Genomic DNA, 25,140 nt, shown 5'->3' with positions numbered 1-25,140 from the left:
CTCAAGGTCATCTGTCTATCTGGGTACCTAATCTTTTAAGGTCATTTGTAGGGGGAGAAAGTAATTCAGCGCATTTTATCCCATCTTGTCTAGTTACACTCGGAAAATGCACTCGTCCGCGTCCAAAATGTGGGGGGCACATCTCAAAATCGAACACATTACTTTTGTTGATTCTTGATATAATTACATTTCTTTGCATAAATGTAATTATGCGCCAACATTATGTCCCATGACTCTTTCCTAAGGAGCCTCATGAACCGATAGTAATTCACGATTTAATGGGGAACTTGATCTCCTGAAGCGCGAAGTCATAAAATAATAGAATGCGTCATAAATCATTCAGGTAGGAAGCCCTGATAATAAATCGTCTCAGCGATAAAGCGTATGAGGAAATTATGACATCAATTAGCCAAATAATAAATTCATGTATTGATTGTGTAAACACATAATATCACAGGTTGCTCAAATCGTATACATGAATGAGACTTCTATAATTAAATGATAATTATAAGCTTCTAATCAAATGCGTAATTAATCGAATGCGTAATATGATGGCAGACTTTCAATGTTTTTAGTTGTAAATTGAGCTCAAAGCCGGAAAGCCCATTTACAACCCCCTGTTAGGGTCTTGGTTAAGGACATCGCATTCTCTGGATTGCTGTGTCTACTGACGAGCTTTTAACCCTGACACCTGAGTGCTAGTTACATTCCATGGTTCCTCATTTATGATCCTTCATAACTTATATCCCACAATATGGTGGAAATATAAGAACACATAAGGCATGACTCGGTATGTTGGTCTATGATGGATGAGATAAGTTCCAAGCGTCCTTAGAAAGCGTATCTGCAGCATAAATTCGAATTTGTAATCTTAGACCACCTAGGTCTTTCACTGGGCAGCAAGAAATTGAAAGCGTGAGGAGGAATGTGTACAACAACTGGAACAGCTAGCCTGGTGAGTTGTTGGAACTAACAACTGAGGAAAAAACGCTTGTGCAGGAACTTTTATAGATGAAAGTTCAATGTATAAGTGGCTGGGATGATGGATATTTGGTTTAAAAGTAGGGACATAATGGTGCGCGTCGCGTAGGTTTCATTGGCGGCAGCAAATAGGTGGTGGTATCGTGGAAGAGTTGAAGAGACGCGAATATTTTTCGCATCTGACGTCACGAGCACCTTAAATAAAATGCGTATGACGTCAAGAATACCTTGTGTACGTAGAATCATTCATTTTCTACCACCTATAGTGGAAAAAGTGATCATTTCTACCGCTACACATCGACCCATATGGCTAGCTTCTCAAGGTTGTCCACCTGCCTGCCTGGCCTCTGAAGGTCATTGACTTATTGGTCTAGATTCTAAATGTCATCTGTCTGCCTGTCTGGCTTCTTAAGGTCATTATCCAATCCATCTAGCTTCCCAAAGTTGTCCTCTGTCTGCATGTCTAGATTCTCAAGGTTATTGACCCATATTTCCAGCTTCTCAAGATCGTATGTCTGACACTGTAACCTCTGGAGGTCATTGACCCATATTGATAGCTTCTCAAGGTCGTCTATCCGCCTATCTGGCTTCTTAAAGTCATTGACCAATCTGTCTAGGTTCTCAAGGTTGTTGTCTGTCTGCATGCCTAGATTCTTGAGGTCATTTACCCATATTCCCAGCTTCTCAAGGTCATCTATCTGTCTGTCCAACCTCCTAAGTTGACTTACCCATGTGGCTAGCTTCTCAAGGTCGTCTATCTTCCTAACCGACTTCTGACAGTCATTGACCAATCTGTTCAGCTTCTCAAGGTTGTCATCTGTCCGCATGTCTGGATTCTTGAGATCATTGACCCATATTTCCAGCTTCTCGAGATCGTATGCCTGCCTGTCTAACCTCTCAACGTCACTGACCCATATGTCTAGCTTCTCAAAAGGTCGTCTATCTTCCTGACTGACTTCTGAAGATCACTGACCCATCTGTCTAGCTTTTCAAGGTCGTCTGTCTGTCCTCTTAAGGTCATTAACTTACCTGTCTAGCATCTCAAGATCACCTGCCTGCTTGTCTGGCCTCGTAAAATTGTCTGTGTGCCAGGTGCCTTTCAGACTTCTGAAGGCCATTGGCCCATCTGTCTGCCTCTCAAAGTCGTCTGTCTGTCCACCTGTTTGACATCTTAAGGTCATTGAACCATCCATTTGGAGTTTCAAGGCAGTCTGTCTGACCATCTAGCCTTTTAAGGTCAAATTGAGCCTTCTGTCTGGCTTCTCAAAGTCGTTGATTCGTCTATCTGACCTCTCAAGGTCATCTGTCTACTTTTTGGGCTTCTCACCAATTTAGTAATTATCAAGTTTCATGTCCGTATGTGCCCGATTTGGTATCTACAAGTCCACTTTAATGCAAGGGAAAATTTTCAAAAATCGAACAAAATGTCTGGAATTGAATTCAATTTTTTTCTATTTTGAAAAAGTCTGATTAAATACTGTAAAATCCGAAAAATGCTCTAAAAATTATGAATTGATCAATTTTTTTCCAAAGTCTTTAAAAGTCTGATACCTACACACAATATTAAAATGTCATAGAAGATGGCATAATATCAAAATGACAACAATTGGTCATTGTAAAAACATCGAAAGGTTTAATTTCGGATACCAGATAAATATTTTAGAACGCAGTAGTACACAATTTTTTGGTCATTTTTGACAATTTCAAAAAATTGTAAAAAACTTCAAATTCAACTTGAAATGAAGGTCTCACAGTCAGTTTACCCAAACTCAAAACCATGCTGTTTGACATGGAATGACCCAGAAATAATCTAGAAAATTTGCCAACATAATTTCAAACCGTAATAAGCCACACACTCGAATGAATAGCTAACCATGAAAAATGACTGGGTATATCTCGACAAAGAATTCTAAAAGTGTAGGTAAACATACTAACATCAAAATGGCGAAAAATTTAATATCGAATCGAGAATTGTTGGGCAAAAAAAAACGAAAAATATCAACCTTGTCCTCGAATAATCCGTACAGCAACCAAAAACCAGCCACAATAAGTAATATTTTCATTTTAATTCGTATTTTGTAGATGTGTAAGTACCTATTCGTTCCCCTCAAGTCACAAGTGGTAAATAAGAATTAACAATAGGTGGAAAAATTTCACCGCTTTCTTCATTCGCTACAGATAAGCATGGCAAGTTATCTCGAATATTTTGAAATATTCACCTCGCAGAGGAGAAAAAATTCCAGATAGGTAGATATTATATATTTTTTTTACATTGTATAGTAATATTCGACTCGTATATATACGATCCCCTGGTGAAATGAAAGAAGAAGAAAAAAACCACCAGCGAGCCTTTTTTTTTCGCGATGATATTCAACATTCTCACGTTCTTTGAGTATACGTAAAAAGCTGCCATAAAACTAATTGCCATTAAGAGAAACGATGGTACACTATAAGGTTTTTTTCTTTACATTCTTTTTCATCTCGCAAAGCTCGGGCGAATTCGTTCCAACGGAATAAGCTTTTCAATTTAATGTTTTCGTCGTTTAGGTTTTTAGGCTATACGGTGGATTTGAAATTCGCTCCGCTTGTTCGGCTTTATTGCCTACCGAGGCCTTATAATCGTTTTAACATATTTCCAATATACCATAGAGACGAATAAGAAGAAAATATTAAGATGTAATGAAAATGTTGGCATTTTTATCGCGCCAACAGACACTACAGAGATACATAGTTGATTTCAGCGAGTTCTCTTCTCAACATACTGCATAGAACAGAGTGAAGGGTAATCGAGGTAGTGCTACCTTTTGAATTGTGAATAATAATGGCTCGGATTTATACTCTCGAGTATATCGCTATACGTCTTGATGCTTTCGGCGTTTAGTTTCCAAAAAAAGCACAGACTACCAGCAATTTACATAAATGTATCGGTTTAGAAATTTTTTCGCCAAAATCTATTACGAAATCGCGTTAGTAACAATTTTCTTCGTCATTTTTTCCATTTTTATTCGCGAATAACGACGTGTTGTGTTCTTTTTAATATTCTTACAAGGCTAGGAGGTCGTTCACGTCTGCGAGAATTTTCTCAAAACACGCTCGCGGCCGTCGAGTATTTTCTTTATAGCTTGCTTGGCCGAAAAATAACAATAAAATGCTCGATAGAAGATTAAAACGCTGGCTACAACATGTGAAAAATGAATTTTTACGTCGTCTAATCTTTGCTCTCTGATGATGATTTTTCTGCTCTAGGCAAACATTCCCAACTCGCTCGATGAGACTGTGAGAGTAAATTCTACCATTCGGTAAATTTTTTTCTTTTATATTTTTATCGCAGTTGTAAACAAGCTATGAAATTTCTTCATCTATCTATCGTATAAGTAGATATAATAAACTCGAGTCGATTTCACGTCGATATAACGAGAAAGGCGTTAATTGTGTCATCATTAGAAAAGCATCTGCGCGGGTATAGGGTATTTCGAGTTCGATGAGAAAACTATATCAAACTTGTTATCGAGTTTTTCAAAATTACCGCCAATATATCACGTAAACTTGTTATTTAATACTTTTTCTCGCGACGATGATGGAAAAAAATAAATGGACTGGAGAGGAGGAAAACGATGGGAAACTAAAAGCTAGAATATTTCCTACTCGAAGCAATTACTTTACTCTGTTACCAGACACGTTCAATCTTTTATTGACTCGGACGAGTTAAACATCTCTTTGGCTCGTTTTACTCGTCCTTTTCTCAATATTTTGCTAGTAGAATACCAGTGTAAGTATCTGGAAAACGTACGGTAGGTACTCGTGTATGAGCAATTGCGGAAACTTTTTTCATTTGTTTATTTTATGAAGAGCCAAGAGCTAACTGCAACTTACTGCGGGTAGTGTTGGTTTAGTTTAGTAGTTGATATTTAACCTACACGACAGATGAAGTAAAATTACAGAAATTTATCTAGAAATATAATAAATTTTTCTATTTTCTCTTCTACCAACCGCGACCTCTCGATTCCTCTGAGGGTTTGGTGATTCAACTGACAAGTTGTGTAAATGTTCAAACAATTAAAAAAAAAACTTCAGTTGAAAAATTATGGCATGATTTTTCCATAGATCTGGGTAAAAAAATTCACCTGAAAATGAAAATATTCAAGTTCTTCTTCTTCCTACCACCCTCCTCCACCCAGCACCACTCAATTTCTCCAACGAGAAAGCCTTTATAACTCTTCGATTCCATGATTGTTTGATCAAAACCGATTTCACAATTCAAAAGGGCATTGCATTTTGTACTTTTTAGGTACCTATTTTGAAATTTTCAAAAGTTGAAAGTTATTTTTGAGATGGAATCTTCTAATGGAGGGGAGCACCCCTCTCCTAAATTTGGGCAAACCTTTCAAAAAAAAAATATGGGACATGTCAGATAATCATGAAGAGCCAGAAGAAGAACAAAGAATGATACCAACAACTTGACATTGCAAAAATCAAATCAAAGCACGTGCAAAAGAAATTCTGAAAAGAACTGGAAAAACAAAAGGAAGACAAGTTGGAAGAAAAACAAGGTATCAAAGAAAAGTGGCAAAAATGGAAGCGAAAGGTTAAAACAGCAGCAGAAACGTCTGTTCCACTCAAAGGAAAAAGAAAACACAAACCATGGATGACACTCAAGAGATACTGGATCTGATGGAAGAACAAAGAAAAGCCAACAGACCAAGTAGTGAATCGTCGTCGTCGTGGTGGTTCCTTGTCCTTTACAGGACATTGGAAATCACATTTTTGTGGTACCCTAACAGGGTGAGGCGAATGCCTATTGCCACTACGATTATTCTAGGGAATCGATGTTGTTTTGAGCTTTCACGTAGTCGTTTCCCGTTGCTTTCTACGCCATCTACAAAATGGCTCATACATCACTAGCCAGGTTTTTACAACCCTGAGTTCCGTGATCACCTCTACCTATAGTTGCTCAACCAGTTACAGCTTTTTGATACTGGCAACAGATTGCGTGCATTTCTGTTGCTTCTGCTGTTCTGGTGCTCGGAGCTTAACATGTAATAGATGTTAAATGCACCACAATGTATACATTACACGTTAACGCCTGCGTCTCTAGCGGAATTTGAACCCACGACCTCTTGTTCAGAAAGCCGTGGCTCAACCCACTATGCCACCGAGTGTAAGTAGTGAATACACAGCACTAAATAACGAGATCATGAGAATGTGCAGAATGGCTGAAAATGAATGGTATGAGAAGTGCCAAGAAATAGAAGAACTGGAGAAAAGGCACAACTCTGGAGAAATGCATACCAAAGTGAAGTAGATGATGGAAGCCCACAAGAAAAGGAGAAGTGGAATAGAACATATGCAAAAAAAGATGGAAAGTATTGTATAAACAATCAAGAAACAGAAGATGTCTGGATCAGCTACATACAAGAACTGTATGGAGATCACATGTCCCGCTCAAATGGAAGTTTCATCCACAGAGGAGGCACCATAATTTGAAATGTGGGAGCTGAGGACCGCAATGAAGAGAGCCAGAAACCACAAAGTAGTGGGGTAAGATCGCATACCAGCAGACTTGATTAAACATCCAACATCCAGAGTAAGAAAATGAGCTGTTGAAGATAATAAATGAAATATATGATGAAAGTAAGCTACTAAGAACTTCAAAGCGGTAAATTTTGTACCAATACCAAAAAAGAACAACTCGCAAAAATGCGCTGAACAAAGAACCATCACATTGATGAGCCACACACTGAAGCAGAAGCTACATACTACTCACCATCATAAATGCCAGAATTGAAATGAAGATAGATGAAATCTAAGCAAAACACAATATGGCTTTGTAGCAAAAAAAGGGACAAGAGTTGCAATTTCCCTGCTGAAAGTGATCTTTCAAAGAACACTGAATGCAAATAGGGAAATCTTTGCTGGCTTTGTCGATTATGAGAAAGCATTTGATCGTGTCAATGATGAGAAGATGTTGGAGATCCTGAAGAAATACAATATCAATGACAAAGATCTGCAAATAATCAAGAACCTATACTGGGAGCAGAGGGCAAACATCAAGATTGGAACTGCGTACTTGGAGAACGGATCTGGTATAAAGGGAGGTGTGATACAAGGATGCCCCCTCTTACCCAGGTTGTTCAACATGTATGCATGAGAGGAGCACAATTCAAACAAATGGGATTCAAGCTCAACGGCGAGAGAATAAATGAAATACCGTCAGGTGGGGTCGCTTTGATTTCGCGAGGTGACTTTGATAGCGCTTATTTTTCTGCACGTTTTGATCTGTGGAGCAAGTAAAACGTCAAATTACATTTTTTTTTTCAAGCGAAGTGGTTACGCTGATGGTGAATTGATACGATAACAGTGTTGAGTTGGTAAATAATTATTTTCGTCCCTGCTTTTAATCGAGTTTTTTAAAAGTGGTAATTTTTCAAGATTTTTTGTCACTCAACAAAAGTTGATGTTATAGTATTTTCAGATATGTAATAGAACATTGGCTGATAGTCTATCATAAAGCTACACTCCTTGGGAAATATCTCCAAAAATTTCGAGTTTCTAGGTTGAGGTGCCTCCGATCCTTGGCCCATTGTTCTCAGTGGGAATGTTATCAATTTTTCATTTTTGAGGCTAAAAATTTAAGTTTTGAGACTAAAGTGAAAATCAATGCCATTTTCGGATTCAGTGTGAAATTTCATCCCATTTTGATAGGTTGCAAAGGTATTTTATTGAATATCTAAAAATTTTGTTAAAAAACTGAATTTTATAAAAAATTGAGGAAATACAGGGGCTTTTATCACTTTTTCAGTAATATGATGACTTCCTCTTGGCCAAAATTGATGAAATTTTGTATGGTAGGTCTAAAGGTGATGAGAAATCATTTTTTGAAGAAAAAAGTACCCCTATCAAAGTGGCCCCATCTTGTGGGTGACTTTGATACGGCCTTTGAGGGCAATTTTGAGGCACAAAAAAAACAAAAAGGTCATTTGGTGCGTTTTGACGTACTTTACACACTGAGTGGTGCAATTTTTTTGAAAACATCTTTCTACGCTGTACAGAACAGAAAACATTTTTTTTTTATCAAAGCGATCCCGCCTGATGGTAAGTTACGCAGACGACAAAGTGATCCTTGCTGGGACAGAAGCGCAGATGCAGAAAATGATTGACCGAATTAACGGTGTTGGATTAAAATATGAAATGAAAATAAAGCACGCAAGACCAAGGTTATGAGATTTACAAAAAGGGACAATAAAGATGTCAAAATCAACATCGGAACCCAAGAAATTGAAAATGTAAATCAATTCAGATACCTTGGAGCCCTGATTAACAACGATGGAACAGATCATAAAGAAATTAAATCACGGATTGGAATGGCAAAAAGTGCTTTCAATAACCTAATAGCCAATGTGCTGGGAAATCAAATGATGAGTCTAGGTGTGAGAAAGAGAATTATGAGATGCTACGTATGGACCATTCTGAAGTATTCCTGTGAAACATGGACCATGAGTGCAGAATGTGAGAAGAAAGTATCTGCTTTTGAGATGTGCTATTGAAGGCTACTACGGATCTCATGGAAGCACTTCATTACCAACAAGGAAGTATTAGCAAGAATGGGAGAGAAGCGGAAAGTCGTAGTAGAAGATATCAAGAACAGACAGCTAAAGTACTTAGCACATAAAATACAAGAAAATGGTATTTTCATGCCAGTGGTACAGGGGAAAATTCAAGGAAGAACGACAAGAGGGAGGAAATTATTGGAGATGTTAACAACAAACTCACAGGCTAACTCTCCCTGTAGGCCCTGAAAGAAACTATCAAATACGCTAGAAACCAGCTAATATAGATGGAAGTATATGCTATCTCCTGTAAAGGAGTGCGACCACGACGATGACGACAAACACGAATATGACGTCAGATATTTAATTGGACCCATCCACGGCCTCCAGTTGGACTTTTACCCCTTTGAGGACGTTCTGGGGGCCATTGATGAAGACAATTTGAAAAAATAAAGCTATATTTGTGTTCAGCGATATTGAAAACATACTATATTTCATGTGTCACACGAATGAAACCATTTTTTTGACTTTTACCCCCTTTGGAGAGGTGCTGGGGGCCGTGAATGGATTCGATCAAAAATCTGACGTCATATTCGTATTCAGCGTCACCAAAAACATACTATTCGATGTATCACATGCCCCATATTTTCTTTGAAAGTTTTTCCCAAATTTAAGGGAGGGGGTGCTCCCTCTCCATTAGAAGATCCCATCTCGAAATGGAAATTTTTTCATAATTTGAAATGGTAGCTCCCACTTACAGCGCTATTTTGAAATTTAAACTTTCAATTTGAAAGTTCAACTTTCAACTCTTGAGCATTTCAAAATACCTTAAAAGTTCAAAATGCAATGCCCTTTCGAACTGTGAAATTAGTTTTGATCAAAGTATCATAGCTCTGGAGTAATGCGCTGCTGAAGTTAAGTAAGTACATCGAGACACGACTTATTCAACTCGATTTTTAGTTGCTCCAAATAATTTCCATCCCATCGGAGAAAATTTTTAAATTGAAGAGAAATTGAAAATCACACTGGAGGCTCCACAGTGTCGCACAACTGTTGTCAGAATCAACGACTCGTTGACTAATATTACAAAAAATTGAATTCATAATATGGATACATTCGTCCACATACTAGCAGAAGAGTGAAAGTGATGAAACGATTATGACAACAAGCTCTGGAATTTTCATTGACCCATTAAAAATACATAAAGCATTATTCTTTACTTTTGCGATAAAATTAAAATTTAATGATGTTGTAGTTGGCTGTTAACAAAAATGTTCCGCAAACAAACACAGCACATGTTATAGTTAATTCATATGTACAAGTAGGTACCTATAAATAACCTCATTATCTATTAATAATTTTATTCCCACTAATTGCTAATAATATTATTTATGAATTTACATAGTTATTTGGAAGTACCTATATCAAATTTATTCATCACCAAGTACAATGTTCGTGCCGCCTTGCCAGACGAGAAATCATCAATGCAACGATAATTTTCCTCGAAAATTTAAAATAAAGAATGATTAAAATTTGATTGAGTACATACAATGTGGATTGTATGTACATATTTATACGGAGAATTAGAGTTACTCAAAATATACTTAGTAGATACCTATAAAATGGCAACCAAAAGTATGACTGCATATTGTGTAGGTAGGTACCTATATTATATGTATAAATAAAAATGTTGCTCATCAAAATTCGTTTTCTAGTTCCTGCTTTTATTGAATAGAGTTACCAGATCGTTTCTTGCGTTCAATAAAGAAAACAATACGAGTATATTTTTCTAGTGCAGTGCCAGTAGCTCGCGACGTGTGAAACTATTTTTTAGAGTAAGGAAATTATTCCTTTTGTCTCCGTAAGTGAAATCCTTTCGGTTTACTGAGTATCGGGTAAGTTACCTATATGTGAGATTATCGCTTGAATTAAGTAATAATTATTATTGTACCTGTGATGGAAAACGTTTACAAAAATTCCAAAAAATTGAAATGAAATTGAAACGTTTTAGTGACCTACCTACGGTTTTCTGGGTTTTCAGAAGTGCTTATTTCGAATTTTAACTTCTTTTTTGATACGATCCCCCTGAGCTACAGCCTTCACGGGATTGTAGTAGTTTTTTTCTAGATTTTTAGAGGTGCTGATTTTGAATGTAGGTAAACTAATGTTTTTATGCTATTTTTCTCAGCTCTAAAATGAAGCCTTAAATTATAATGATTGAAAAATCCTAGTAACATCACAACCTGAAGTTTTTTGGCGTTTCAAAGAGTTAATTTTGAATTTCAACTCAATTTTTCGATAAAATGCATTCTAAGGTTCAAATTTTAATAATAGTAGGTATGTAATTATTGAGATGACCGATCGCTGACTTTCAGGGTTTTTTGTTTCTTTTTTTTAGAAAACAAGTTGATTTAGAATTTTTTTTTCGATTCAGACTCTCCAAATTCCAAAATCCAAAATTTAAAAAAAAATAAAAATTTTGAATTTTTACAGAAATTGATAATTTTGAGTTCTACCTGATAGCTACGAGCTTCCTGAGCTCCGCAACAAACCACAAATCGCAGATTTCAAAAAAAAAAAGGAAAAAAGGAAAATTTTTAAAAATCTGACATACTGTTAGAAAGTCAACAAGATTTTTTTAAAGTTTTCAAAAGTCAGCGTAACTTGGGTCAGCGTTATTCTGGGTCATTCCATGTCAATTCGACCAAAAAAGTGCGATTTTGGAAGTCATGTCTTTCGATTTCGCTCAAATTTTTTTTACAATATCTACCCACCCAGTAAGTAAGAAATCCGCAATCAGTTTGGTCCAAGCCCCCTAAAGGGGCGGGTGGAGGGGCTTCCATTAGGGGTGCCTAAATTCAGCAGCCCATTCCTCCAAAACTATGATACTTTGATCAAAACTGATTACACAGTTCAAAAGGGTATTGAATTTTAAACTTTTTAAGCATTTTGAAATTTTCAAAATTTGAGAGTTCAACTTTCAAATTGAAAGTTCAAATTTCAAAATGGTGCTGTAAGTGGGAGCTACCATTTAAAATTCTGAAAAATTTCCATAGATGCACCTTTTGATGTTTTTTCGAAATATTCAAGTTTTGAGATGGGATCTCTCTTATTGGAAGAGGAGCACCCCCACCCCCAATTTTGGGCAAAACTTTCAAAAAAAATTTGGGGCATGTGATATATTGAATTGTATGTTTTTAGTAATGCTAAACACGCATATGACGTTGGATTTTTGATTGGGCCCTATCCACGGCCCCCAGCACCTCCTCAAATGGGGTAAAAGTTCAAAATAGGTTTTTTTTTCGTACGACACATCAAATGATATGTTTTTGGTGACGCTGAACACGAATTTGACGTCAGATTTTTGGTTGGACCCCATCCACGGCCTCCAACAATTTTTTTGGACTTTTACCAATTGTGGGAGGTTCTCGGAGCCATGGGCGAAATCAATTTAAAAAACTAAGGCTATATTCGTGTTCAGCGATATCGAAAACATAATATTTCATGCGTCACACAATTGAAACTATTTTTTTTGTAGGTTACCCCCCCCCTTGGGGCGGTGCTGGGGGCCGTGGATGAGTCCAATCAAAAATCTAATGTCATATTCGTATTTAGCGTCACCAAAAACATATTATTTGATGTGTCGCACAAAAAAAACCTATTTTGAAGTTTTACCCCATTTGAGGAGGTGCTGGGGGCCGTGGATGGGGCCCAATCAAAAATCCAACGTCATATTCCTGTTCAGCGTTACTAAAAACATACAATTTGATATATCACATGCTCCAGATTGTTTTTTGAAAGTTTTGCCCAAAATTGGGGGTGGGGGTGCTCCCCTTCCATTAAGAGATCCCATCTCAAAAACTTGAACATTTCGAAAAAGCATCAAAAGGTGCATCTATGGAAATTTTTCAGAATTTTAAATGTTAGCTCTCACTTACAGCGCAATTTTGAAATTTGAACATCCAATTTGAAAGTTCAACTTTCAAATTTTGAAAATTTCAAAGTGCTTAAAAAGTTCAAAATTCAATACCCTTTTGAACTGTGAAATCAGTTTTGATCAACGTATCATATGTAGTTTTGGAAGAATTCGCTGCTGAAGTTCAGTACCTCGAGACAATGTGAAAGTAATGGAAGCCTCCCACCCGCCCCCTGAGGGGGCTGGGACCAAACTGATTGCGGGTTTCTTACTTATTGGGTGAGTAGATATTGCAAAAAAATTTGAGCGAAATCGAAAGACATGACTGAAAAACGTTGGTCGAATTGACATGGAATGACCCTTCTTCAAATGTCTGACGTAATATCATGGCCACAATAGAATTATTTCAGTTCTCAAAAGTCAACGTCTCTGAAAGTCGGCCAATTTTCTTCCATGTTTTTTTTTTTTAAATCGGGCAAAATTTTCAAAATTCAGCGTAGCTTGAATCAGCTTTGAGCATATTTGGGCTTAAAAATATACCTCAGAGGTTTAACAAATTATTGTGTTCCGTTCAAGAATTGAAAACAATATCTTAAATAAAGAAATAGGTACAAAATGAATCAAAGTCAGTAAATTTTTTTGAAAATTTTCTTTTTTTTGTATGAGAATTTTTCTAAATAACGCTCCTTTTACACGAGGAAAACCTTCTTTGAACCCCTTCCAATCGATGTTAAGCATTTATCACCTTAAATTACGAGTTAAAAAAATTAAAATTTAAAATTTTTTCAACTTATTGTAATTGATGTCTTATTTGAGAAAAAACATCTCTCATCCCGCTTTCCTTGTGTACAAAGCAATTCCATAGTTGAAAACTCAAAAAAATAAATAAAATATCTTATAGAATCGATCGACTAAAAAATGTTTAAAATTTCTCATTATTTTCTGAGTCACAATATTTTTTCTGAATAACACTCTTTCACACGAAAAAATTTTTCTTGGTGACCCAACATTAATAATTGGAAGACTGACAAAGATAAATTCCCGAAAAATTTACAAAAAAAGAACAGAAACTAATAATTAAAGTCTGATTTGAAAATGACCCTTATAGAAAAAAACACGTTGTAGCAACTTGGTGTAAATTGGGACATTGTAGTACAACATGTTCTACAACTTGTACTACATGCAGTAACCATTGAATTTCATTTTTTGTAGAACAAACTAGTAAATATTCAAGTACTGGGGTATTAACTAGCATTTGTGGCTACTGGTATCTCTAGTGATGTGAAAATCGAAAAAAAAATTCAAAAAACCTAAAAAAAATTTCTGCCTGGGGTGGGACTCGAACCCAGGACCTCGTGCACACCACACGTTATACCACCTGACTTACCAACTAGACTACCGGGGCTGATGTGAGAATGGGCATTGGAAGCTTCTATATGCACCTCTCAATGCTCTGGACTTGGAAAAAATTTCAAGGAAGATGATTTTACAACACCAAAATTATCCGTTTTTTTTTGTTTTTTTTTTTCAATTTTAAGGAAGACGATTTTAATAGTTAAGTAGACAAAACCAAAATTATCTGTTTTTTTTTTTTTTTTTTTTTTAATTAAATTTATAATAAAAAAATACCGAATTTGATTATTTTTTATTTTTATTTATGAAAATAAAGATCTATTTAAATGAATTCATTAAATGAGGAAAACTGAATTATTGCTTTTGAGATGGGTGAAGCTGGTTAGATCTTACCTACAGCTTGTTCAAGAATCCAAGTTTCTGATTGGCCCAAAAGAGAAAAAATGTATCCCTATCAAAATGCAAAAATTGAATGGGTAGTTTTTAGATGCACTACTTATTAAATTAGTGGTTTAGTAGAAAAACCACCAGTTTCACAAGTGGTTTATAACTGAAATAACTACTAGTTCGTTTTACACAAGGGATGTGTACCTACTATGAAATATTTTGCTCACTTCATAAAAAAAATTGAATAAAATGGTTTTTGCTATTTGATGAATTTATTATTAGCTTTTTTCAAAATCTGTATGAGTAAACTTTCACGTTGTTCAAGTTTTAAAAATAAGTACATCCAGAACAAGTTGTACCTACAAGTAGTTTTACCACAAAACATCATGTAAAGATGTTTTTGCTGATTGTACAACAAGTAATATCAAGAGTACAAGTAGTTTTCATCGTAGTACACCTAGTTACTTATTGTAGAACAACAAGTTTTGTGTTTTCACCTGAAAACTTGCTGTTGTACAACATGTACATCGTGTTTTTTTCTATAAGGGGATGCATTTACTGTCGACATTTTTCTAAATTATCCCTCTTTACGAGAAAAAAATCATCTCGGTTTCCCAAACAATGTTAAAAACCTTCCACAGAGCCCCAGAAAATGAAAAAAAATATACCGACCTAATTAAATTGAAGAATTTAACAAAAATTTCATTTTCTGTCATAATTATTCCGAATAAACTCTCTCTTGTCCCTTCAAAAAAATACAGATTCTTGCTTCCCAAAAAATGTTGATCACTTTGAATATGTAGAAGACCCCCTCTAATATTGGAAAAAATCAGAAATATTATTTTGAAAGCCTGAGATAAGTAGTTTTTCTTGAAAAGGGAATCATTTAAAAAGATTCTGACAGAAAATGAGAAATTTTTAAAAACATTTTATATTGATGATGTTTATTTTTGTGGAGTATTTCCAATTTCATTGATACAAGTAAACCAAAATAGTTTCGGGGGCACGAGAGGCATGTTCTTGAAAAGAGGATTCTGATTTTTTGGATTTTTTAATTTTGAAAAAAGCTGGTCAAGAAGCCACTATTGAGGTGTCACTCCCAAAATCGGCTCAAATGTGGATAAACTCGTTGAACAGGTCGAGTGTAACATACAACTCGATTTTTAGCTGCCCAACTTCATATTCACGCCTTCTGGAGCAAATTCAAAATTCTGGAGAAATTGAAAAATCGCGCTGGAGGCTCCAGAATGGCTGGAAATTGTAAAATTTGGATTTAGGGGGTTAGTTTTGGACAAAATACAGCGATTCACGTGAATTTCAAAAATTTCCACACAAACGGGAAACTTTTCATTTTTTTGATTTTCTTTAATTTTGAAAAAAGCTGGTCAAAAATCCACTATTGAGATGTCACTCCCAAAATCGACTCAAATGTGGATAAACTCGTTGAACAGGTCGAGTGTAATATACAACTCGATTTTTAGCTGCCCAACTTCATATTCACGCCTTCTGGAGCGAATTCAAAATTCTGGAGAAATTGAAAAATCGCGCTGGAGGCTCCAGAATGGCTGGAAATGGTAAAATTTGGATTTGGGTGATTAATATTAGTTTTGGGACTTATTTTGACCATTTTTACTGATCAAATTCGTACTTTAAAAAAAAAGCATATAGGTATCGCCAAAAACAGTCGAATTTGAATTTTCAAAAATTCGCCAAAAATCGAAAAATGAACTTGGGCAGCTGAAAATTTGGTTTTGGGGGTTTTAGACCATGCTCTTTCCAAAAATCACGGCCCCGTTCAAATCGGAGAGTGGCACCTCGATAGGTTCCCTTGTAAGTATTTATATAGAAATTCATAAATTGTAAAACATATTGAACGTTCATAATGTAAATTTGTGTATTTATTCGCAGGAGAACGCTGCAATCATGGTAGTGAAAATGCAGATGAATTTGAATTTGGTGAGTCACTATAAGTATCCAATCCATTTATATCTCCATGTACATACATTTGGTAGGATCGCGTATAAAATGTTAGAGGATTTTGACCACAAGGCATCCAGCAAATTTTTTTAGCTCAGGGGCTGCTCCTAGATGGGTCCCAAAAAATGAGATATTTTCGAGAGAAAAAAATTTCACTTACGTTGTTTCACTCTAGCTCTCACTCAACCAATTTTCGTGTTTCTAATTTTAATTTTTTTTCTAATATGTACCTCGGATTAATTAAGTCAAGACATCAACAAATATTATTTCTGAAACCTCTCTTTGAGGACCCATAGATATCTGTCTTCTAAGAGTACCATCGTAGCCAAAAAAAAGTTCTGAGTGATTTCAAAGTCAAAATTAAGGCCTTTACTGAATTTGGTCAATATTTTACGATTTTTTTTCGCGATCCACTTTATAAAGTACATAATCTATTAAGTAAGTACCTATACTGATTACTATAGTGTAAAAATAACTACTCTGATATAATTGGCAAATCCTCAATCTCAAGAGTGGTTTGAAATTCCACTGGTCGTCATTATATGTATCATACATTCATACCTGCATTTTCATCGTATCTAGCAAAACTTTTATTTTGAATTTGTTTAATTTTAATTCACAGATACTAATTTTACTGGCCATGGCTTTCTGTATATGCTCAACCTACGCAGCATGCGCTAATGCCTTCAGCTCTGGTCGTGATAAAAAGGAAACGTGCAAACAACTGTGTGCTTCATCTTGCATTGGAGACTTCTTCAGCTGCTGGTGGAATTGTTAAGTCAAATGCTGGTGGAAAGATGAGTGCTGATTCACCGATTGAAGCTGCATATAGCTGCAGTCGTTTCGGACATTTAAAATTATTCAACATTTTTGTTTCCAACTGGAACTACCGTTCCAAAATTTGTTCGAACCACCTTATGGCTAATTAGCGTGAAAAATACTGGAGGGGAGAAGGGATATGGGGTAAACAGTTGAGGGAAATCTGGCCGGAAAAAGGTGGGAAAATTTCCGTCTCATCCCCCCTCCTTGAAACATCACTTTGTCACGCCTGTACTTATGTATGTTAATTAATACCTATTGAAATAAATGAGTACTCGACTGAAGTATTAATTTTGAAAGTTTTTTAGCATACCTATACCTGCCTACAGGTACCTACTCTTCCAAAATAAATTAAATTTACGCTGAAATCGAAGCTAGGATACTCATTTGATTCTCTAAAACTTTTTTTAATTCTAATGCAGTGAAAAGAAAACAGCTAAATTGATAACTTTAGGAACGTATGAAACATTTTTATAGCGACGTCATCAGACGAAAACCTTGATCGGCGTTGTTTAAAGGATGGCTATGAGGAGGTATTATACATACGTTCACAACACTAGGTAGGTAGTAGTGTGTAAGTATATTATGGTACAGCGACAGAACGGCCCCAGGTGCCCACATGATGAATTATTTTTCCAGTATAAACTAACTTCGATTAAGTTCCATGCGTTTATCTCGTTCTACACAGGATCACAACATAGTATATTAAACAGAGTTTTGGGAAAAATATACGCCAAGTCTCTCGTATACGGACACAGAGAGGTGCCCCTTGCCCCTTGCCCCCTGCCCGGCTACCTACTCATTACTCGCGTTTGCCACCCTTAGTCCCTTACACAGGGTTTTTTCTACGACATTACTCTTCGTTTTTAACTTCTGCTTGTATAATATTGAATCGAGCTTGATAAGTACATACTTGTACATAAGTTAGGTTGAAGAAATTTCGCTTTATATTTACCAGATTGTACGTGGCGTGTTTGAATATGGTACAAGAGTGTACGATCTGTCTGAGCTATGGGAAATTGTATAGAAAAATGCGATTTTAAGTTGTTACTATATTTTTAAGCAGTCTCGCGCCCGATTGCCGCGTGGATACGCGAAACGTGTGATTTATTAGCTCGATAAATTCTCGTTTTACGTATAACGAGTTGAAAAGAAATGCCATTTTAGAGTTCGTTCTCGTTTTTCTGCTCTATTCGTGCTCTTTTTATACGTAGTTTGATAGGAAAGTTTATAGGGAGCTAGGTATGTATTACTTAAACTGTTGTATGGTGACTTGATACGGACAAATCTAAGTCGTTTTTTCAGTATGGTAAGGGGAGAGGCCGAAAGGGGAGGGATTGGGAGCCAAAGCTGAGAGCTACCTACTCGTACAAGATCAAGAAAATCGGAAGATTCAGTGAAATATTTGGTGGGTCTGTACGTACCTACATTAAGGATCATTTCAAATAACCTGAAAATTATAAATATGAAATTTTACATTATTTTGGTTTCAATAACATCTCAGATTCAATTCAAAAGTGCTTTTACCTAATGAAATTCCTAAAACAAAGTTCTTCTACATACCTAAACTACTCGTATGATGAAAAAAATTCAGATGGAGCAAAAGTTACAAGTCATTAAGGTCCATTTTTCCAGAACGACCACTTTCAGGTGGGGGGGGGGCTGAAAGTGGTGTCAATCGTTTGTGCTTCGTTTGTGTTCTTTTGTGCACTTCCTCTATTTTTTGTGCTCCCCCCCCACGCCCCTCAATTTTTAAAAAAAACATTTTGGTTGGGAAATGGGCCTAAGTTATTAGTCCGGTATAATATGACAATGGGGATGATTAGCCCCCCGCCCCCTCGACCCTCAGTGACAATTTTTTTCTTAAAGAAAACATCCTAAGGAACATTTTAAAGCAAATTTGCCAAAAAAAAAAAGTTGACACTGTTAACAAAATGACGGCCATTTCGATTGATAGATCAGCCGAAATCTCAAATTTTGCTTGCTATAACAAATGAGGACTGGCACAACATTTTTTGAACTGGACATAGCTGGATGGAAAAAGCATGCAAAAATTTATCACCAGGCAACATTTTAAGGGCTGAAAGTGCCTTTTTCGACTTTTGGTGAATTTTTTAATATCAAATGTAGGCCGAAAATGAGGGGAAAAAATCAAAATTTCACCAAATTGACCTAGAAATCTGAACTTATTCATCCATTCATTCAGTCTTTCCATCTTTCCATTTTTCTGTCTTTTTGTCTTTCTGTCTTTTCATCTCTTCGTCTTTTTGTCTTTTCTTTGTTCCATCATTTCTTCGTTCTGTCCTTTGTTTTGTCTTTTCATTGTTTCTTCTTTCCTTTGTTTTGTCTTTTCTTCGTTTCATCTTTTCTTCATTTCATCTTTTCTTTGTTTTGTCTTTTTTATCTTTTCTTTGTTTTGTCTCTTCATCTTTTTGTCTCTTTGCCTTTTCATCTTTTTGTCTCTTTGCCTTTTCATCTTTTTGTCTATTTGTAGTGTAATCTCTTCATCTTTTTGTCTCTTAGTCTTTTCGTCTTCTCATTTTTTCTTTGTTTCGTCTTTTCTTCCTTTCATCGTTTCTTTATTTTGTCCTTTTGTCTTTTTGTCTTTTCTTCGTTTGGTCTCTTCATCTTTTCGTCTTTTTGTCTTTTCATCTTTTGGTCGTTTCGTCTCAAGTCCTTTCTTCTTTTCGTCTTTTCTTCGTTTTGTCTTTTCATTATTGTTTAATTTTTTCTTTGTTTTGTCTTTTTGTCTTTTCTTCATTTCGTCTCTTCATCTTTTCATCATTTTGTCTTTTCACTTTTTCGTCTTCTTTTCTTTTCCCATCTTACTTACCCTTCTTTTCATCTTTTCATTTTTTCTTTGTTTCAACTTTTCTTCGTTTCATCGTTTCTTTGTTTTGTCCTTTTGTCTTTTCGCCTTTTCTTCGTTTCGTCTCTTCATCTTTTTGTCTTTTCATCTTTTGGTCTTTTTGTCTCAAGTCTCTTCATCTTTTCATCTTTCAGTCTTTTCATATTTTCATCGTATTGTCCTTTCGCCTAAGTATTTGTCTTATTTTCTTTTCCCATCTTACTTACCCTTCTTTTCATTTTTTTCTTCGTTTCATTGTTTCTTTCATTTGTTCTTTTGTCTTTTCGTCTTTTCTTCGTTTCGTCTCTTCATCTTTTCGTGTTTTCATCTTTTCATCTTTTGGTCTTTCCGTCTCAAGTCTTTTCTTCTTTTTGTCTCTTTGACTCTTTGTCGTTTTGTCTTTTCTTGATTTTGTCTTTTTTTCGTTTTGTCTTTTCTTTGTTTTGTCTTTTCATTGTTTCATTTTTTCTTCGTTTCATCTTATCTTTGTTTTGTCTTTTTGTCTTTTATTCTTCATTTTGTCTCTTCATCTTTTCACCTTTTAGTCTTTTCATCTTTTCGTCGTTTTGTCTTTTTGCCATTTTGTCTTCTTTTCTTTTCCCATCTTACTTACCCTTCTTTTCATCTTTTCATCTTCACATCTTTTCACCATTTTTTTAAATCGACTTCACGACATATAGTGCCATCCCAATTTTTTCCATACCTACCTATATATTTTTTTCAGAATTTTTGAGAATTGGAACAATATCAAAAATACGTTTTGAAACTTTTTGGGCTAATTTTTTGTATGAAAAAAATGGCAACACTGATTTTTATGATATAACCAAAAAGCCTTTCGAAGCCACAAACTGTTGGAAAAAGTTCCATTTTTGTAGGTATCGCGGTTATCGAGTAATCCACTGCTGAAATCGATGAAGTTCACTGAAAACTTTGACACCCCTTGGCAGCCTTTAAAAAAGGGCTGAGAGGCTGCGATTTGCACCATTGATGATCCCTTCAAAAGGTTTTTCCACTGGACAAATTTCAAAAAATCGCCGACCCCCCCCCTCCCTCCTACCACTTCTTGGTCGAATTGACGTGGAATGACCCTGATCTATTACAAATTTTCGATCAATTCAGAAAATTTTGACCCAATTTTCAAAATCAACATCGAAACAATCATTCGAACGAAAACTCAGCCCCTGAGACAGTTCCAAGACTACTCAGAAATAGGTAGGTACGTCACTTTATAATATCAAAATCTTCCACAACAACACTGTTGCAATATCTCGTGTGAAATTCCACCGTCAACACGACTCGGCAGTCGGCAACACGGCAAATTGCAGGATTAGAATTGTATTCGTGTAATGAAATGGCGCGTGTGTTGAAAAAACATGATATATGTACCTTCTAACAAGTCACATCGCCTTACGCGATTTATTTTCCACGGATATAGGGGTCTATTCGTTATAAAATCATTCGGAAAACCCTAGCGAATAAAATGTTGTAACCAACTAACCATATGTTTGACGTAACGTTGAAAAACTCATGTAAGTGCGCACGTTCGACCGTGAAATTTGTCCACAACAGTTGCACAGTATCCCTGCTAACGTAACATTAAACTATATATATCTGATGGAGTAAAAAAAATATTTTCCAAGCGCGACCGTCGAGTCGAAAATTTCGCGATGCGAGACTTCCCATTCCCAATATAAACTGGTCTCCTTTATATAGGAGTGTACCTTCTTGAGAAACGACAGCATTTAGAAGTCTTTCAAGTGAATAATTTCGCTTCTTTTCTTATTGTTCGCGTATTCAACGGGTATCTACGAAGACGATAAAAGAGAAGGGAAAAATTGAAAAGAAGGTATTTTAAACTCGAAGAGTATATCAATTGCTAGAGATGAGGAAGACTTAAAAAAAAAATCCAAACAATTTCGTACAGGTTTTGCGATTCGATCGCGTCGTTATTTTCAAGGAGACAGCAACGATAAAACGGCGAATTGGAATCTCAAAAAAATGAATTTTCTGCAAAAATAACCAATTTAAGCTTCACCTTTATTCGACGAGGAGTTTACCCAGCCGGTGAAAATATCGCCCAGAGCGGTATTGTTTCTTGACGTCTTCGCGGAATGTAAGTAGTAGGTGCTCGTATTTGATTACCTTTTTCTCGTTCTCTCTGTTTTTTTGCGCTGGGAACACCTGCATAATGTATTAATGGCGAAAGAGTGTAGAAAATGGTATTAAAAATTGTAGTAAGGTGAAGGTTTAAATCATCTATATATTTGTAAAAATCTTTCGAAAGAGCAGAAATTTTTCAAAAAAACATTTTTGAAATTTATGCCGAATAATTTGAAAAATCTGTCTAAAAATGAACTCTACATAGAATGAATCTTAAAACTTGAAACTGAAGATGGAATTGAAACTTCTGAACTTTAAATCAAAAAAACCTGAACAAAATAGAAAAACTCTGGAAATAAAATCAAAAGGAAAAAACAAAACCGAAAACTCTGAAAATAAATTTGAAAATAAATCATACAAATAATTTTTAGTTCTGTTTTTTTTTTTTGTTTGTTTTTTTAGAATCAGGGCCTATCTTCACAGTGATTCAAACTTTTATTCCTAGATTTAAGTAAGTTATCTTATCAACTCGAAAACAGCTTGACAGAAAAACACTTTTTGTAAAGAGGTAACGAGAAATGGTATTAGGCTTCAGGGCTATTTTCGAGCTGATCTAGAGCCTCCAGCAAAAGTTGATCCAATTCCAGAAGACGTTGTAATTAACTTCATAGCTGAAACTTCAATGCTATCTCGTGTTCGACATTCCAAATCAAATTAGGGCAGTCGAATTACAAATCCGAATACAATAGCTTGAAAAGTAGGTTCATTTTTTACCAGATTAATATCTCAAGTTAATAAAGAGTTCCAAAATCAAACTTTTGACACCTCCTGTGACGATTTAAAATTGCTGTAGAAAAATCAACTTCAACTGAATGGTTCCGACCGGATCGAAAATGGCAACAGTCGATCGAGACCTTTACCTTGGAAGGTAGAAGAAGTGTTGTGTGGTTTGTTTCAAAAATTGAAGACTTTGAAATTTCAAAATTTTCTTACCGGAAGGATGCTCAGTGATACCCTACCCACCTTCCATGCAATTATCAACCCTGAAGCTCTCGAGGGCAAATTCACCATCAAAAATGATTTTTTCTCGTATTCTGATTTACTGGTTTTTTCTTTTCACCACTCAAAAAAATCTGAAAAAATTACTGAAAATAATATAATCCAAAACACAGTTTTTGATGAGAAAATTTTGCCTGAAACTCTTTCAAGTGTTGAGTTATGGCAATTCGAAGTTTTCTTATGAGCTTTTTGGCTAGAATGCAGTGTAAAAAAATCTGAAAAATTTTCTTCGAATTATTCTCCATGTTCCCTACACACCACTAAAATTTACAAATTGTCGGTCAAGTGGCCGAAGAATAGGATTTTTTAACATAGAAATCGCGATTTTCTCACATGTAGAGGGAGAGGGAGAGGAAGACAAGAAATTTTTTGGCTTAAAAATATTTTTTCGTCCCCTAAAGATACTTTTGATTATATTTAGAATTCTAGCCGAAGGTAAATATTGATCACCCTCAACGCTTGGGTATAAGTACCCTTTGATGGGTGGTTCTAGGAGGAGAGGGGGGTAATGAGAAGTGCAGTTTCAATTTTGACTTGATATTCGTGTTCAAAGGCATCGAATTATGCGAAAAGGACACCTCAGTCATCAAAATTGATTTTTTTTTAAACGCTATTTTTACTCACCCCCCCTCCAATTTTTCCAATGTTTGACCACGGCCCATCTAATATTTGAGGGGGGATCAAAAACACGTTTAAAAATGACAGTTTCGTAGGTGTGCTCATTTATCATCATACCAAAAAAAAAAAGTAAGCAATGTTTAAAAAAAACACCGGGACCGGGAAATTATAGGTGGAGGGGGAAGTGTAAATTTTGTGAAGGATGACCACCATTAGGTATCTAGAACGTACTAAAAAATTGTAAAAATTTGGTTCACATAGAGCTGAAAAATTTGTTTAAATTTCTATTTCGCAAAAAGGGAGATATCTTGTGATTAGGGGGGTCTGGGGGGTGCCTTTTTCGATTTTTGGTGAATTTTTGAAAATCGAATGCCAGAAATGAGGAAAGAAATAAAAATTTTACCAAATTGACCTAAAAAGTAGAAATTTAGAATATACCCTATTTTCGACCTGCCAAATCGATTGGAAACTGTTTCAAACAGTTTTGAACAGTCCTGGAGCCTCCAGCAGATTTTTGAAACTCGAAATTCCCACAAAATTTCATCAAATGGAGTTGGAAAGCCGAAATTCATTCTGCAAACTAATTTCAATACGCTACGAAGTCAACTGCAGGTGGATTTCAAGTCGTTTTGGAGCCTCCAGCAACTTTTTGAAAATTGCTGGAGCCTTCAATAGATTTTTGAAACTTGAAATTTCCCTAAAATTTCATTAAATGGAGATGGACAGCCGAAATTAACTCTGCACTCAATTTTAACACCATCTAAAGAAGACTTCAGGTGAGTTCCAGTCGTTTTGGAGCCCCCACTAGGTCTTAAAACTTGAAATTTCCCCAAAATTGCATCAACAGGTTTTATGGCGTTTTTTGGAAAATTGAAACTTTCAAAAAGTAGCTGGAAGGTTCAAAGCCACTTGAATCTACCTTGCAGTTGACTTTGTGTCGTATTGAAATTAGTTTGTGGTGTAAATTCCGGCTTTCCAGCTCCATTTGATAAAATGTTGTGAAAATTTCAAGTTTCAAAAATCTGCTGTGGACTCCAGTAATTTTCAAAAATTTTCTGGAGGCTCCAGAACTATTCAAAACGGTTTGAAACACTTTCCAATCGATTTGGAGGATCGAAAATAGGGTATATCCCAAATTTCAACTTTTTAGGTCAATTTGGTAAAATTTTGATTTTTTCCCTAATTTTTGGCCTGATTTTTAAAAATTCACCAAAAATCGAAAAAGGCACTTGAGCACTTGAAATTTTGACAGTTGATAAATTTCTACCTGCTCTTTCCATCTACCTTTATACGGTTTAAAAAATTTCAGGCAAGTCCTATGTTGGAAAGCAAAATCTGCAATTTCGGCTGACCTGTCAATCAAAATGGCCGCCATTTTGTAAGCAGGGCCACTTTTCTTTTAGGACAAGGGCTAGAAATGTTCCTTAGGACTCCCCTTTAAGAAGTTTTTCCGGAGGATCGACGGGGGGGGGGGTGCAGTAGATCCTTATACTCCCCCCCCCCCCCGACTTTGTCCCCCGATGACCTTTCATCAG

The sequence above is a fragment of the Planococcus citri genome, chromosome 1, assembly GCF_950023065.1.
Source record: "Planococcus citri chromosome 1, ihPlaCitr1.1, whole genome shotgun sequence".
Taxonomy (NCBI): Eukaryota; Metazoa; Arthropoda; class Insecta; order Hemiptera; family Pseudococcidae; genus Planococcus; species Planococcus citri.
The sequence above is the reverse complement of the archived record's forward strand: the minus strand, read 5'-3'. Positions refer to the sequence as shown.